The sequence below is a fragment of the Hippopotamus amphibius genome, chromosome X (genome assembly GCF_030028045.1).
Source record: "Hippopotamus amphibius kiboko isolate mHipAmp2 chromosome X, mHipAmp2.hap2, whole genome shotgun sequence".
NCBI lineage: Eukaryota > Metazoa > Chordata > Mammalia > Artiodactyla > Hippopotamidae > Hippopotamus > Hippopotamus amphibius.
The window spans coordinates 132,371,491-132,388,415 of NC_080203.1; the positions used below are offsets into that span (position 1 = coordinate 132,371,491).

The 16,925-nt window shown below is 46.4% G+C and overlaps 1 protein-coding gene and 1 pseudogene across 2 annotated transcripts in view; one reads left to right on the plus strand and one right to left on the minus strand.

Moving 5' to 3' along the window:
* STS (steroid sulfatase) overlaps nt 1–16,925 on the minus strand; it is a 170,980-nt gene that overhangs the window by 153,115 nt on the left and 940 nt on the right. Inside the window, exon 2 of one of the 2 annotated variants that reach the window (XM_057718725.1) lies at nt 11,606–11,742. The exons of the other annotated variant lie outside the window; for it this stretch is intronic. The gene's annotated coding sequence lies outside the window, so the exon portion shown is untranslated. The remainder of the gene's footprint in view (nt 1–11,605; nt 11,743–16,925) is intronic. 2 annotated transcript variants of the gene reach the window in all.
* Nucleotides 2,352–3,126, plus strand: LOC130841588 (prefoldin subunit 4-like; annotated as a pseudogene).

The window sequence follows — 16,925 nt, forward strand, 5'->3', positions numbered from 1 at the left end:
AACTTTTATGTCAGAAGCAAAGGGTCATGGAGCGACATCCCCACCGCGTACAGCAGAGAACAAACAGGACATGGCAACAAGCTCTGCTGCCCGGGGCAGAAGGAGGCCACCATTTACAGGAGGGATTGATGTCAGGTGGGCTCATCCGTGACTAGGGAAACCAGCAGCTCACAGCCCCTCAGGTGAACAACCATCACAAGGGCAGCTGTTTCCCTTTCATAAACTGGCAGGTGGAGCTGTTCTGGCCTAAGGGACAGGGGCCAAGCACGATCCTGTGAGCAGGGTGTAGGCAAAGCTGGGACTGGTCGACCGGGGGACGTGCAGAGACCGAGAGAACAGCCATCCTGAGTGGCCTGACCATATACAGGCCGATAAGTGGCGTCTGACTTCTGAGGATGGTCTGTCAACTTTTGAGGGTGGATTTAAAAATGTGATTTAGAGGCAGATTCGTAATTACTTGCTTTCAGTGTAAAGTTCTTAATCTAGGGTAGCTGGGGGAATTTATGGAGCGTGCCGGCTCTCTTAGGGGAAGACTTTGATAAATGATCTAATACTCGATTACCACCCCCTCCCCCAAAGTGCTGTCACATTCATTAAATTAACACCTGGTTTTGGTTTTACAGCTCAGGATATTTGATCTCACATTGCAGCCTGGGAGCTCTGCAGAACACGGGTGCTTGGGCTCAAACCAAAGGAACGGACTCGATAGCGTCTAAGAATTAAAATACAAAGACCTCAGTTTGCAGGTGAGAGGATGGAAGCCCATGAAAGGTGAGAGTGCCTGAGCCAGCGTCACACAGGAAGACAGCGGACACTGAAGCAGAACCCCCGGTCTCCAGACCTCGTTCGCACTACCCAGGTGACATCACTCGCCTCCCCGCGGGATGAACATTCCTACCTGTTGAGACACGGCCAACAGCGGCAGCAGAGGGCAACTCAGGAAGTGACCTTAACAAGTGTAAACAATGACCTTTCCCGGTGTTTCATCCTCAGTTGGTTTTTAGAAACCAAAGAGGCCACAACACCACTCAGGGAGATCCAGTGAACAGGGAGAAAACCCAGAGGTCAAAGACTTGAGAACGCGAACGATGACGTTCTTGAGAAGTCAGTCAGGAAAGGGAAGGAGAAGAAAGGAGAAAGGTTTATCTCAAGAGAATAAGACCAGGGGCAACAGCCGAGGGAAAACAGATGAACTGGGGTCCCATAACCACGCGGCACGCGTAGGAAGCATGGAGAGCAGGAGAGACCAGTGGGAGCTGCAATTCCCTTCTTTGTGCCGACAGCAAGACAACTCTTCCCCCCAACTCAAGCTCAGTTTCAAAACGCTACATCACTGAACAGAGTTACTGCCTCTCAGCGTTGAAGCTCTTGTGGGAAAAAAAAAATTTTGTGGCTAATGCCCAGTGATAATGAAGGCTCTGATTTTAAGTGTGTTATGTCAACAGAAGGAATGTGTTTACTGCACTGTAACCCGCTGTCTCTCTCTGATCGATCAGATGTCCCTGCACTGTCCCAAGCATACGGACCTGAGATAAAAGTCTACTGTGTAAAATCAATGCAGCATGAAGTGGCAGGAAAAGTTCAGGTTCACATTATTTGTCAGGGGGACACATAAATATTATTATTTCTACAAGAATTTCATTTCGGCAAGCAACACAATTGACTAGTAATGAACTGAACACAGAAACAGCTAAGTGAAATATGCCCACAGAAAACTAGCAGGCCTCCCTGGAATGGAATGTTTATGGTAGGGACGTGAAAGGGGAAGCTAGCTGAGTCAAACGGAAACAGATTTTAGAAGGATCTGAGGGCCAAAAGCAAGAGTTTCTTCCAAAGTCCGACTAGGGAGGTTTTCAAAGAGAATGGAGACACACGGTGGGCAAATTACTCTCACAGAGGCAGTTTTGCGGACAATGACACCAGGGAGGACGCAATTCCAATAATCTAGGTCACAAGTCTTCCAACGGGGGCTCACCTACTCCTAGAAAGACACAAAGACTTGCGGGGGAGGTGGGTACCGTGGGGAAGGGATACACTCTAAGGGAATCTGTTGACAGATTTTCAACTTTCATTTATGCTCTGTTCCAAAAGCATGCTGCTGCCTGGGCTTCCTTCCACTCTCTCCTTCTTCCACTTTGTACAAAAGGCATCCCCTTTGCATCCTGGCTCTTACCATGGAGATCACCCCAGGATATACAATCCTTTCACGCGCTTCAGGGACAATGTGAAATCTTGGTACCACTGGGACACTGGTCAAAAAGCCAAGGGTGAGTGACTAGATTGGTCATGGAGTTGCCAGAAACGATGGGAATGGTTCCAAAGTGCCAGTACAACATCCACATTCAAGGAACATGCTGGATGGAATGGGGATGAAGTTAAAGAACAAAGAATCACCCAAGACAGCAGCCACCATGAAGAAGATGCTGCGGAAGACACCAATGTGACTTTTGAGGAGCAACAGGAGATTTTAAAAAAAAATGGCAGAGAATACAAGCAGAATCACAGAGCTGAAGGAAGAAACAGAAGTGAAGAAAGAGGACTTCCTGGTGGCTCAGTGGGTAAGAATCTACCTGCCAATGCAGGGGACACGAGTTCGATCCCTGCCCCGGGAAGATACCACACACTGTGGAGCAACTACGCCCGTGCGCCACAACTATTGAGCCTGTGTGCCACAACTACTGAAGCCCACGCACCTAGAGCCCGTGCTCCGCAACAAGCCACCACAATGAGGAGCCTGTGCCACCACAATGAAGAGTAGCCCCGGCTCGTTGCAACTAGAGAAAGTCCATGTGCAGCAACGAAGACCCAACACAGCCAATAAAACACATTTATTTAAAAAAAAAAAAAAGTGAAGAAAGAAACAACTCCAAAACTTAGAGGATGCTTGTGAGGACATCATGCTTGCACATGATGAGCGCTTAATGATACCTTGTCAGACTGGTGATGTTTTCATCAGCCACTCTCAAGAAGAAACACAAGAAATGTTCAAAGAAGCAAAGAAAAATCTGCAAGAAACTGAAGCCTTAGAATCCAGAGTGGAATCAACTCAACAGGTGTGGGCAGATTTGAAAGTTCAGTTATGCAGAATTGGGGAGAAAAGTAAACCTTGAAGCTCATGAAAGTTAAACATTTAATAACAGTTTCAAAATGTGTTTAATAAACAGGAATATTCTTTCTAAGAAAAAGAACAAAGAATCAGGTGAGTGCAGAATTTGAGGGTGAGTGGAGAAGCAAGACAGGAAGATGGAAAGAAAATTGCGAACCTTTGCTAACAGAAAGGGCTATGGTGCCCAAACGCCCCTTTTATTGGCTGCACCCAAATACTGCATCGCGGCGGAAGTCCTAAGATCACCACTGGCAGATGGTGGCCATGGGGTCAGAGAGGAGGTAAACGCAAGAGGCACTTCAGAAACTAAGCCAGCAGATGGACGACTAACTGGATAAGGGTATGGGGAGGACGGACACCAATGCTTCTAGCACATGGAGGCGATGTAGTGAAGGTACACAGCTTTGGAAAAGAGAAGCCAAAGGTTGGATTTTGCACATGCCTTGTTTGGAAAATATCTGTAGCTCTTGTCAGAGGAAACACAATAAAATGTCATCACCATCGTCATTACTAAGGGCTACCAATGTGCTAGGCGTCACCCTAATACTGTAAATATACTGATATATTATCTATGATCCAGCACTGTAAATATGTATTATCTCCTTTAACCTTATCTATCACCCATTATTCCTTCCCACGTTACAGAAGGGGAAACTGATATTTATAGACGTTTTCACCAGCTCAGCTTGCACGCAGAAAAGGTAGGATTCGGATACAGGTTTTGCTTCTGGAACGGTACCTACCATCACTCATGATACCAGCACTGTCTCCCTGGATACTGGAATGAGGGGAGAAAGCAGAGCACAGGAGAGGGAATTAGGAGACAGGACTAAGGATGACATTTGATGCCATGGTTGTGGGTGAGACTGCCTGCAATAGAAGAAGAAAGTATGTAAGGTGTAATAGAAAAGAAACGACGTAAGGCGTTAAGCGTGAGGAAACTGAACCTTCCAGGGGCAGAGGTGGGAAAAGGAATCAGAGAAAGCAGGTCAGAAAGAACACACTGAAAGATATGCAAAGAACCAGAAACAAGGGTCATTACAAAGGAAAAGATAACTGAAACTGGCAACAGGACAGCCAACGGTGCCCTTGGGAAAGAAGATCCAGGAGACATCAAGCCAGGTCAGCAGAGGTAGAGATGAACGTCTATGACATGCACTTGATGGGATAAAGAGTAATGATTAAGAAGGTGGCTTTGAGAAGCCAGAAGGGATCACTGAGACTGCCTAAAATCCAGGGCAGGTCTAAGGATTAAAGGGAGAGAGTTGAGTCCAATTTGTCAACACCCATGGGCTGGCCACTCCATGAGTTAGTTTTTTCGTTGGTGTAGAGTTTTCAGAGGCAAAGTTTCCTGCTACCCGTGAGAGGAGAGACTGTGAGTTTGGGGATTCTAGGAGGAAGGTGGGATTTGGAACGCTGGGGAATGCAAAAGGAGTCTTAGCTCCTGTTACTAAATCAAAGGACAAGTGATATCAAAGACGCAGCCCAGGATGTGAGGTAACACAGTGCAGTGGATGAGGTGAGCGTTTCCAGGCCTTGGTCTCAAAGAAACGAGTCAGCACCGCCTGGGGTCAAATACATGAAGTGAATAGATACATAATTGCAGGTATACATAAAGCCAATAGATACATAATTGCAGGTATAGATAAAGCAAATAGATACATAATTGCAGGTAGGGCGTCTGCAATGGTCTGCCCTTACAGCTTCAGAACTTTGAAAATACAGATGCGGTTTAAATGGGTTTTTACCTTCCTAAGGACTAGGTCTGATGCGGTGGGCATGCTGTCCCGTCAAAGGGCTCAGAAATTGCCCAGGCAGACTTGGGGACTAGGGCACCAGGTGCGTATTTTGACGAATTTGTTTGGGGTTTCTGGTCTTCCTGATGTGATGTAGAATGGAAGCCATTTTTTTCATGATTCTCTGCCCCTTCCCCAACGTCCTGAATATTCCCTTGCAAAGTCTGGGTCCTTTAGAGGGAAACCCTATTTTGCTACGCCGACTTCCTCCGCTGGACCCTTTATGGATGTGTGATTGCAATGGCAGACGTTCATGTCTGAGTCTGTCCTAACGCTTGACTCATTCCTTTTTCAGAGTCCCTGGCCAGGAGATAATGTTATTTTTATCTGAATGACTCTAAACCCCAGGCCTCGTGTTGGCCATCCACTGTTACAGATTTTAAAAGAGTCGGATCACTTCCTCTCAAGGATTTTTATTACTTCGCTTCACCAACCAATTCTTCCTGGTTTATCACGGTCAATTTCAGAGCAATATTTTATCTGCGGGATGAAGTTTCCAGAAAGAAAAGAGTTTATCAGATATTAAGCTTTTAGTTGGGCAGGAGCTCCAGCGGATGTCCAAGAGCTAACATCCCGAATAGATCACGCTTCTGTGCCAATTTTATTATCTGTAGGTAAGAATTCCTTATTCACTGTCTGGACCGGGCCTTGGCATCTATTTTCTCTCTTTTGAAAATCCTTACCAAATAACACCCCAGCACGCTTCCATGCCCAGATTTAAAGTTTTGGTTTTCTTTACAGCTGTGTAGTGTGCCCACATTCAGTGCATTTCTCTTACCCCTACTATTAGCTGTGCCTTTTGAAATAATTGCACATTTGTTCAAATGATAACAGCCTGAGACATACAAGCAATGATTGTTTCATTGAGAGAAGCTGCCTTGTATATAAGGGAAATCCGTGTTAAGGACCTAAGTGTAGGAAAGAATTCCATATGCCTTTCCTTTGGAAACGGCCATAATCTGAAGCAGTTAGGAGAAAATGGTGAAAATGGCAGAAGAGGGGTCAGACGATTTTGTGTGAAGGCAGAGAAAACACAAGCATTCCAAGCAGCGAGGAGCACGGAGATTTACAGAACACACAGGTTTTATTTCGTCACGCCTGAGCGATTAGTTCTGGGACCTTGTAAGACGAGGATTATAGGGTCATGTAGCAGAGGGATATCATCTGATAATTGTCAACATCCCTGAGGGCAATATTCGCGGGGTTCCAAGAAATACGGTGAAACTGAGAAAAATATGACTTCTGAAAGACAAATTGAGGCAAGGGGTAGGAGTGGGGATTAAAAGAAGTGGGCACACATGGTCTCACTGGGCTGATGGCCACGTTCTAAAACTAGTTTACGGTGATGGTCGCACAACTTGGTAATTTAATGCAAACCACAGAATGGTGCAACTGGGTGAATTTCTCAATACATACAATACGCCTCAAAAAAGTAAATATATTACCTCATTTAAAGAAAAATAACACAGACTGAATTAAAATACATATATGTAAACTTAGAACAGGGTGTCCTTATGTGCCCCTGTGAACTGAATAAGGTGGTTGGACGTTTACATATTTGACTCTTTTTCTGCTAAATGTGAACAAGTGCATGGGACGGAACTGTCTCCCGATGTTCCCGGCGGGGACACGTCCAACTGGGAGGAGCTTCCCCAGCATCTGTCTGAGGCAGCCCCTCCAGGACGGGGAACTCACATGGTTGAGAGAAGCCAAGGTCTCAGGAGAGGTCAGCAACGTGTGGGTGAAACAGAAGAGAGAAAAGAAAACAGGGTTTGACCCACAGAGTGAATTGTGTCACAGGATGGAGTGTGGGGAATGGCCCAGGCCAGTGGCTCAGGGCCAAGTTCACCAGTGACTGGGCTCATGGAGGCCTTCTAGACTCTGCAGATGGTGTGGCCATGGTGGTACAGATGTACACGGCTGGGTTCGGGGGGGGCAAGCACAACGCTTTTCACTGCCCCTGTTTTAAATGAGTACCCGATACTCTTAGACTTTGTGGATAGTGCACAATCATGATTTCTAGTAAGAGCTCCAAAAAGAGAGCACTACCTTCAAGATTATTTCCATGTAATTGTGCAAGTTTTTAAATCAAAGCATATTTTTTTTTTTTATCACTGAAAGGCTGCCAAGGGTGGATGCAAATTCTTTCCAATGTAATTTACTTAAACTAAATGATTACCATACGGTACGTGGAAAATGGACAGAGAGCCCTATTTGTAAACATCTTTTTAATGAACGTAGCAATGGCATATCCGCTTTGGTTTTCAAGTGCGTGGAGACAAATGCAGTTCAAGAAGTTCTGCTCTTCCAACATGCCAGAAAGAAGTAGCACTGTGCATCTTTGCAGGAAAAGCAGAAATGTTTCCTGCAAGAAATGATGATGAGGCTGAGCATGTAGTTAATTACGTCCACCAGGCAAAATTCTCCTGGGACAGCACTGGTGCAGTAGGGGACCACAGGTTTGGTGCAGAAGGAAATCCTGAAAGTCTTACTGAAAAATAAACAAGTCTATGAATACAAGTGACTAACTGTGGGAAGCATTCCAAGCAAACTGGTAAAATAACCAACCGTTACATTGGTAGGAAAATATAAAAGGGCCACAGAAACCATGCCCAGTATCCCTGATATGTAGTTATCACAGGTCCAGATGACACCAGCCTCTCTAATTTAGCTCCCTATTGGAACCGAGAAAAAATAATCCTACTCAAAGTATAACTTTATGCACAAGGTTCACTCAGCTGAAAAGATGCAACAGTGAAGAAATCACAGGAAAGGCCATTCTGTTTGAAAACTTCAGCGGCAGCTGTGTTCAAAGGTAGCTGCGATTGTATGGAATTTATGTAATTCTTTAGAGAAGGCCACCCGGAGTCACCATATTGATTCTTCCAATGGCTCCAATGAAATATAGAATTAGCTGCCACATAGATTCCACACACCCCATTGTACCCTAGGAGGCTTCATTTCCTAATGAATGCTTGGTCAATAGCCAGGAGCACTCTTTTGGCTGAAAATAATCTGTAAGTAGTCACAACCATTTTCATGCTATTATGTCTTTTCTTTTTTTTTTTTTAATTTATTTGGCTGTACCGGGTCCTAGTTGTAGCATGCAGGATCTTTAGTTGTGGCATGTGGACTCTTAGTTGCGGCATCTGGGATCTACTTCCCTGACCAGGGATCGAACCCGGGCCCCCTGCATTGGGAGCGCAGGGTCTTAACCAGTGGACCGCCAGTAAATTCCCATGCTATTATGTTTGATAAAATCCCTGATCTCATAATTTGTCCACTGGACGCCACTGTATTTGTTGAGGGTGAGGAAATGGGGTTGGAAGTGAGATGGAAATTAGTACAGGCGACACAGAGAAAGGCTCCTGATCTACTTGGAATTTGAATCTTCATAAGGCGATGGGCATTGGTTCCATCCCCTGGACCTCAGACCCTGCAGTTCTGTCCCCAGACCACAGACCACGGCAGGCTGGGATGGGGGTAACGCAGTGTGGGTGGAGAGGAGAGACGGCAGGAGGCAGGAGAGAGGGAGGTGACCTGTGCTGGGAAACAGGCAGGTGGAGGGAGGGTCCCAGAAGACCCCGTTTACTCCCGGCTCCGTGGCCCATTTCAAGTTGTGGGGTACATTCAGCTTGCCAACTCAGAGACTCCTGGGATTCCTGCCACCATCCAGAACACCGGCAGCCCTGCTCAACGGCCACTCCCAACAGGACTGGGAATCATCCCGATGGACTTGCAAGCCTATCTCCAGCCACCAGGACAGGTTTGATGGCCTCTCTGGGCCTGCCCGAGGCCCGTGCATCATTTCCTGACCTTGGAACCATGTGACCCTGCATCTCAGGTGACCGGTTTCTGGGCGCCTCCCTCTTTGTACTGCAGCTGGGCCTTTCCTGTTCCGCCTTTCCAAACAGGCTGTGGGACAGACAGAAACAAGTCCTACAAGCACTCATGATACAAGCTGAGGCTTTGCCAAGCGCTCTCTCACAGCTAAAACGCTTCTTTCCCAACACAAGTTCTGACAGGAGATGCTATAATGTTACCTCTCAGGGCCGCTCAGCCAAACCTGAGACAGCCTTCTAAAACGAGGACTTCAACAATGAAGAGAGGTTAAAACTTGAGGTGAAAAAGGGCACGGCCGTTGCTCAGAAAGTGAAACGTAGGCTGGTCAGATGACCTAGACTGCCCACTTGTGCGTGTACATGCAAGAGAATTGGAACCACACTCTCAAAGACGTGTACACCGGGGGCTCACGGTGGCGCAGCTCACAGGAGCCAAAAGATGAAAACAACGCACGTGCTCATCAATCAATGGGTAAACAACATGCAGTCCAGCCATAAAATGCACTACCAGATGTAACATAGATAGCTAGTGGGAGGCTGCATAACACAGCAAGATCAAGTCGATGACTTAGAGGGGTGGGGTAGGGAGGGTGGGAGGGAGTTGCAGGAGGGAGGGGATATGGGGATATATGTATACATACAGCTGATTCACTTTGGTGTACAGCAGAAATTGGCACAACAGTGTAATTATACTCCGATAAAGAGCTAAAATTAAAAAAAATGCATTAGGATTCAGCCATAAAAACGAATGGCGTCTACAATGTGGACGGACCTTGAAAGCATGGTGCTCAGTGACAGAAGCCAGAAAGGTCACATAATCTTGTGATCCCATTTATAGGAAATGTCCAGAATAGGCAAATTCACAGACACAGAGAGGAGCAGAGGCTAGTGGTAGAGGATAAAGGGAAGTGAAGTTGGAGGTGTGTGTGGTGGGGGGGGGGGGGGGTGACTATTAAAGAGTATGGGGTTTTGGGGACGAGTAATGAAAAAGTTCTAGAACTAGATGAGGGGCCTCCCTGGTGGCGCAGTGGTTAAGAATCCGCCTGCCAATGCAGGGGACAGGGGTTCCATCCCTGGGCCGGGAAGATCCCACATGCCACAGAGCAACTAAGCCTGCACGCCACAACTACTGAGCCTGTGCTCCGCAACAAGAGAAGCCACCTCAATAAGAAGCCGGTGCACGGCAAGGAAGAGTAGCCCCTGCTCTCTGCAACTAGAGAAGCCCATGCGCAGCAACGAAGACCCAACGCAGCCAATAAATAAAAATAAATAATAAATAAATAAATAAACAGAACTAGACTAGTAGCAGTTGAACAAAGTGGTTGGATAGACTGCCTCTGAATTACACACTTTAAAATGATTACTATACAGTTAGCTGAATTTCATCCCAAGTTTTTGAAAAAAGCATTAAAAAAGAAACATCAAGTTTTATTTAAAAAAAAAAAAATACCACCAAGCCTTCCGATGTCACTCGTGTGAGCCTCAAATTGAGATCTGGACAAATGCCAAACCCTCACTGTGAATGCAAACAGGGCTGTAGGTCACAGCTGGTGATGACCTCGACCCACCAGCCTGGCTTAGGGACCACAGACTCAGGTCCAATGGACCTTCTGCATAAGGGCAGAAGAAAGGACCACGTCGGGGGCAGTAGAGTGAAAATTTCCAATCAAGGAGAGAATGCTTTCCGCTGTTGAGGCCTGGCTGGACTGAAAGCAGGGGCAGCTAGCATCACAGAAGAAGGATGTAGCTGGGGTCCCCTGGGTGTACGGAGGCAGGGGCTGTCCAGAGAGACCTCATCAAGCCTGCTGGTTGAGAGAGATGCTTTCTGGTCCTCTCGTATCTTCAGAGGGGCTGCCAGTCCCCACACAGGTTTCTGAGCAAGATGAGGACATTGCTTCGATGAGGATGAAGATTCTGGCCTCACGCCATGAAATATTCAATTATGTATTGGATTCCTCCTTCATCATCATTAAAGGTAAGTAAATGATGCCAAAATGAGCTCATTAGTATCAATCTTGGCCATTTCAGTCTATATATCAGTTTCTCCAAAAGTCTGTCTGTAACTAGGCCATTGGGTTCTCTGCACACATTTTCTACATCCTATTTAGGCTCCCAGGTCTGCCCACAGAAAGGCCTCTGCTGTAGGCAGGATTCTAAGATCGCCTCCATGGCTCCCACCTCCTGGTACCCACACCTTTGTGTGATCCTCTCCTCTTGAGGATGTGTTTGTGTGTGCATGTGCACGCAGGGGGGCCTTAGATGTAGGATATGGCAAATGCCAAGGAATGTGATCGAAGTCCCCAATCCATTGACTTTGTGTGACTCAAAGAGGAGATGGATGTGGGTGGGCCTGGCCTAATCAGGAGACCCCTTGGAAACAGACTGTAAGTGAAGGATTTGCAGTCCTCCTTGGCCTTGATGGAACAAACAGTTGTGGTGTGAAACACCTACAAGGGAGGGTTGGTCCCTAGGAGCTGAGGGCCACAGTCCTACAACCACAGGGAACTAGATTCTGCCAACATGCTGAATGAGCTTGGAAGGGGATCGCAAGCTTCAGGTGAGTATACAGTCGTGGCCAACATTTTGCAGCCTTGTAAAGACTGTGAGCAGAGGAGCCAGGTAAGCCATGCACGGACACCTGACCCACAGACACGGAGATAATCAAAGGGTGTTCTTTTCAGCCGCTAAATGTGTGGTAGCTCGCTATCCAGTGCGGGATGACTACCAGCACATGCACTCCCAAATGTACATAAAATGGTAATAACACCATCGCATTTACCCAGGATGCAAAACCAACAATTCTCAGATGCCCTCAACAGCAGGCACAGACAGTAGCAATGGATCACGGCGGTCTGACTTACAGAGAATTTTCAGCTCCTTAAGGCCAATGGTCCTGGTTCCTGGGGCTCTTCCTTTGATTCTGGGAGGCTTCCTCCCATGTGTGCAACTGGAAAAACCCCTTTCCAGGTCAGAGTGAGGGAGCATTGAGTTTCTGTCACTTCCAACCGAGAAAAAAAAAAAAAAACCCTCCTGAGTGTGCGTCCTTCAGCTGGAGACGCTTACGACTACTGCCGCCTCCACAAACGAATGCCTCACACTGGGACTCATTTGCAATCAGAAGTTCCTGGAATCCATCACCTGCCGTGAACCGTGGTGAGTCTGCCTCAGGACACGTCAGTTATGTGACGTGACGCACGCCCAGGAAGGCGAGTGGCTTTCGACACCCCTTTGGATGAGTCTCCCATGGGATGGGTGACAAGATGGTGGGGCAGAAACACCCTTGGCCCCATCACTATCAGTGGAAAGATTTCTTTTTCCCACCTGCTATATAGGCTCTGCCTACACCAACAACTGTCAAGTCCCAGTGACTCTGCCCTCCGGGGGACATGTGGCACTGTCTGGACACATGTTTTGGTTGTCACAGCTCGTGGGCGTTGTTGCTCCTGGCATCCAGTGGGTAGAGGCCAGGGATGCAAATGAATAGCCCACAATGCACTGCCAACACAGAACGATCCCGCCCCGGGAATCATTCATGCCAAGGTGGAGCATCCTGCTGTCAGTCCAAGCTCTGCCTCACTAACTCTTACATGCTTTTTCTAGACCAGCAGTTATCAATGAGGGGTGACCCGACAGCCCCTCCCCAACGCCCACCCCTCCCAGAGGTGCTGGTGATGTCTGGAGTGATGACGGTTGTCACAATCAGGCAGGTGTCTTTGGCATCTCCTGGATGGTGTCCAAGCATGCGACCAACCATCCCACGATGTATGAGACCCATCCCATGACAAAGCACTGCCCGTGCCCACAGGTCCACGGTGCCCAGGCTGGTAAGTCCTGACCCAGAGGTACCCTTTCTCGCCAAACGACAATTTTCCCTTCTTCTTAATTCACCAAAAACGGACTTGGTACTTTTTTTTTCATTGGAATCACATAGCTGGTCCTTTCAAAGTCAATACATGCCTTTCCGTTTAGTACCCACAAGCCGCAGAATACCAGGTTGGGCCCTCTTGACCCCCACCCCCCAGCCTATTTGAGGAAGGGGTTCTTTGCCTTTTAGGTGCACCGGCTGGGGAGCAGGGGTCAGAATCTGCTCGGCTCTGGGCACAGGGTCCTAAAGGCACAGCCGTCCTGCCCAACTCTTCTGGCTGCATTTGATTTTCTGAGTGTTTTCACATTATTGCAAAGCTTGGCCAGTGCAGAAAGGCCATGAGGTTTGAAGCAGTGGAAGCTGCTTCTGAGGGTATATGGCAGCATGGGATGGTACAGTAAATGGAAAACAACCCCACATAGTACAGACACCATCTGGTGTTCAAAGTCACCACAGGCTAAACATGAACCCTGCCCTGCTAGCAATGACAACCCCAAGTCCACAGTCTCAAAACACAAACAAGTGGGGCCAGGTGTGTTTCAGAATTCAGAATATTTTGGATTGTAGAAGCTAATGGCTTTTAAAAAAAAAATCAAAACTAATATTAAAAGGATTCAAAGACCCCAACACTGAGCTGCCTTCAGGACAGTTCTTGGCAGTTATAACGGACGCAGCAGTTTTCTACAGTGAAAGCATTCGTTTTGTCACACACACCATGTAACAACTGAAACAACAACCAAAGACTGTCACCGTGTGAGGTGATGGGTGTCCACTAAACTTACGGTGATCATTTCACAATAGATACGGTACAGCACATCATTATGTTGTACACCCGAAACGTACACAGTGTTAAGGTCTACGATATCGGAGTAAAGCTGGAATATCTATATATTTGTCATTCAATCCAACTGGAACATATATGTATCTATTCACCATTACCTTCACATATATAAATATAATCCATCTATATATGTATATATTCACCACTACCTTTATATATATATCGATATATGTATATATCCACTACTGCCTTCATATATATAGATATAATACACCTATATATGTATATATTCACCACTGCCTTCATATATACATCTATATACATGTATATATTCACCACTACCTTCATATATACATCTATATACATGTATATATTCACCACTGCCTTCATATATATATCTATATACATGTACATATTCACCACTGCCTTCATATATACATCTATATACATGTATATATTCACCACTACCTTCATATATACATCTATATACATGTATATATTCACCACTGCCTTCATATATATATCTATATAGATGTACATATTCACCACTGCCTTCATATATACATCTATATGCATGTATATATTCACCACTGCCTTCATATATATACGTGTGTGTGTGTGTGTGTGTGTGTGTGTGTGTGTGTATATCTTGGAGTACACCACGTAATCCATATACCTTGAGAGAAGTTTTGGAAAGCACCCTGAAATCACACGTATTAATAGTTCTGCAGTGGTAAACACAGTGAATACTGACATTCTATGGGCTAAAGACAGACTATTCAACATTATATCAGTCTCACATCCCTTGCTTCAGAACCAGTGTTGCTGCCAAACACGTTCCCAAAACACTGGGCCTCCAATCTCTTCCTTCTCTTTCCAGTTACAGACAAAGGGCCGTGCATGTGTAAAGCGGAAGGCAAGGCTTGGAGGGAAGCAGTTCAAGAAGCCAGGTGCTGGCAAAGCCCGCCTATGCTGAAGGGTATCTTGGCCAATCCCGTGAACTCACATAATCCCAGTTTCCTCATCTGTGATGGAGGTGGCAGGTAGGGACCCAGGAAACCCTGGTCCAGTGACTCAGGTCAGACAAGCTGGGGCATCCCCAGCAGAAGTCAGGAGCTGCCAGGAAACCTGGGGGAAGAGCTGCGAACAGGACACAAGGGCCCTCTTCCCCACCTCCATCAGGCCCCCAGGTGCTACTTCCTATCTCCAGTTCAGAGGTACTAAACATGGGATGCTTTGCCTCCCCAGGAAGCCTTCGGCAACGTTTGGGCTGGGACGGCGGTGTGTGATGACATCTCAGCATCCAACAGTGCATGGGACACCTTTCCCATCAAAGAATGACACGGCCCCAGACATCCATATTCTAGTGCCCGGACCGAGAAAACTTGCTCCACCTCAAAGCTCTTCCTGATGCGTTCAATTTCATTCTTTTATGAAGTAAAGTTGATTTACAATGTTGTGTTAATCTCAGGTGTAGAGCATAGCAATTCAGGGTTTTTGCAGAGTATATCTCATTACAGGTTATTACAAGAGAATGGCCATAATTCCCTGTGCTATACAGTAAATCCTTGTTGTTTATTTTATAAGTAGTAGTCTGTATCCGTTAATCCCACACCCCCAATTTGTCCTTCCCCCCGCCTCTCCCCTTTAGTAACTGTGAGTTTGCTTTCTGCGTCTGAGTCTGTTTGTTTTGCGTGTGCATTCATTTGTATTATTTTTGAGATTCTACATACAAGTAATATCATCTTTCTCTGACTTATTTCACTAAGCATGAGACCCTCTAGGTCCAACCATGTTGCTGCAAATGGCATTATTCCATTCTTTTTTATGGCTGAGTAGTAGTCCATTGTATATATGTACCATATCTTCTTTATCCAATCATCTGTTGATGGGCACTTGGGTGGCTTCCATGTCTTCACTATTGTAAATAGTGCCCCGTGCATTGTACCTGCTTATTCTAGGTCTGTGGTGGTCATCCGGAGCTGAAGGGACATGGGGCAACACCTGGAGACATGTCTGGTTGTCACATTTGGGAGGGGGGTTGATACTGGCATCCAGCAGGTAGACCCTAAATATCCTTCATACATCGGTCAGTCCCTAAGGCAAAGCATGTTCCAGTGACGCAGCTGAGAAACCCTGGGGTAGACAAATTAACTATAAAGGAGACACCCCCGTCCCCCCACCCCCAAGAACTCTCCATCTCTCTGTAAACAAGACAGCCCCCCATCCTAGAACCACTAAGAGGAACGCTGGACCCAGGACCCATTCAGTCTCACTTGCGGGCTTTCCACCAGAGTGGACAGTCAAGCCGGCTGCCTTAGCTGATGCCAGCGCGGAGTCTTTCCCTGCACGTCCTGCTCATAACAAGCATTTAATGATCCCTGACGTTGGCACCTGCAGTGTTTACCAAGTTTTGTTTTCCGTCCTGGACAACCTTGGAGGTGAGACTGCGCTACTGTTTCATCATCGCTACGCCTTTTATTACCTGGATCCCAGGGGTGATAGGTAAGAGTTCACTGACTCAGGGACCGAGTTTTACAGGGTTAACGTCCAAACAAGGTGGGGATTTGAATCAGAAGACAAGAGGCAGAGAAAACAACGGAGGCGGCGACTGATCTGGAGAACACGGCTTAGGATTTTTACCCACAAACTTTTAATGCCTGTTTCATCCAGCCTTTTAAGGGGTGCCTGACATTTACTTTTTAGGTTTTAAATACAAATAAGGGAGACTTTATATCTTTTTTTTTTCATGCGCTGAAAGCGTTTACATTTCTGAGTCCTGATGGCATCAGCTGTTACATTAAAATCTCATTATAAATGAATACAGGGTGACATCTCAGTTGGCAAAGATGAAGGTCCCTGCAGGCACCAATTCGTAGCAATAATCCGTCAGGTATTCTCATGTGTTTAGTCAACACACGGAGTGCCTATGGCAAATAACCATGACACGGAGTAACCTTTCAATAAAATAGTTTCACCATTTTTAGTGACACCATCTTGCATGACAATTGCTTCTATCAGCCCTTTACTTCAATCTGTAAGGCTGAGCGCAAAGGACAAAACTGAAGTAGACAGGACATCTGTTGACACCCAGATAAGAAGTCAAGTAAGCAAGAACTGGACAGCTTAATCCATTCCCATCGTTCAGTCATAAGAAAAACGTGGAGGGTTAGGCTGAACACGGTTACATGCATTTCTTAGCATTTGTCTCTGGGGGAAAAAATCATATACGTGGCTGGTGCATAACAGGTAGATTATACATGGCATGCACTGCAAAGGATACCTTGTCCCAGATGCTGATTTTCTGTAACTGATATACAGTTGCAGAATGGAGAGCTTGATTTCTGAATCACAGACTCATACCCTGCTTAACCTGGCTCCTTTATACAAGAGCCAGACGCTGTCTACATAGCCAGACCCTGGAGTAATAAACAGCACATCTGAAAACACAGCCAGTGCAGACACAAGGAACAGTGGAAGCCGTGCTCCTGAGGACACACTCAGGGATCGACACGCACACCTCTCAAGTAGGTAG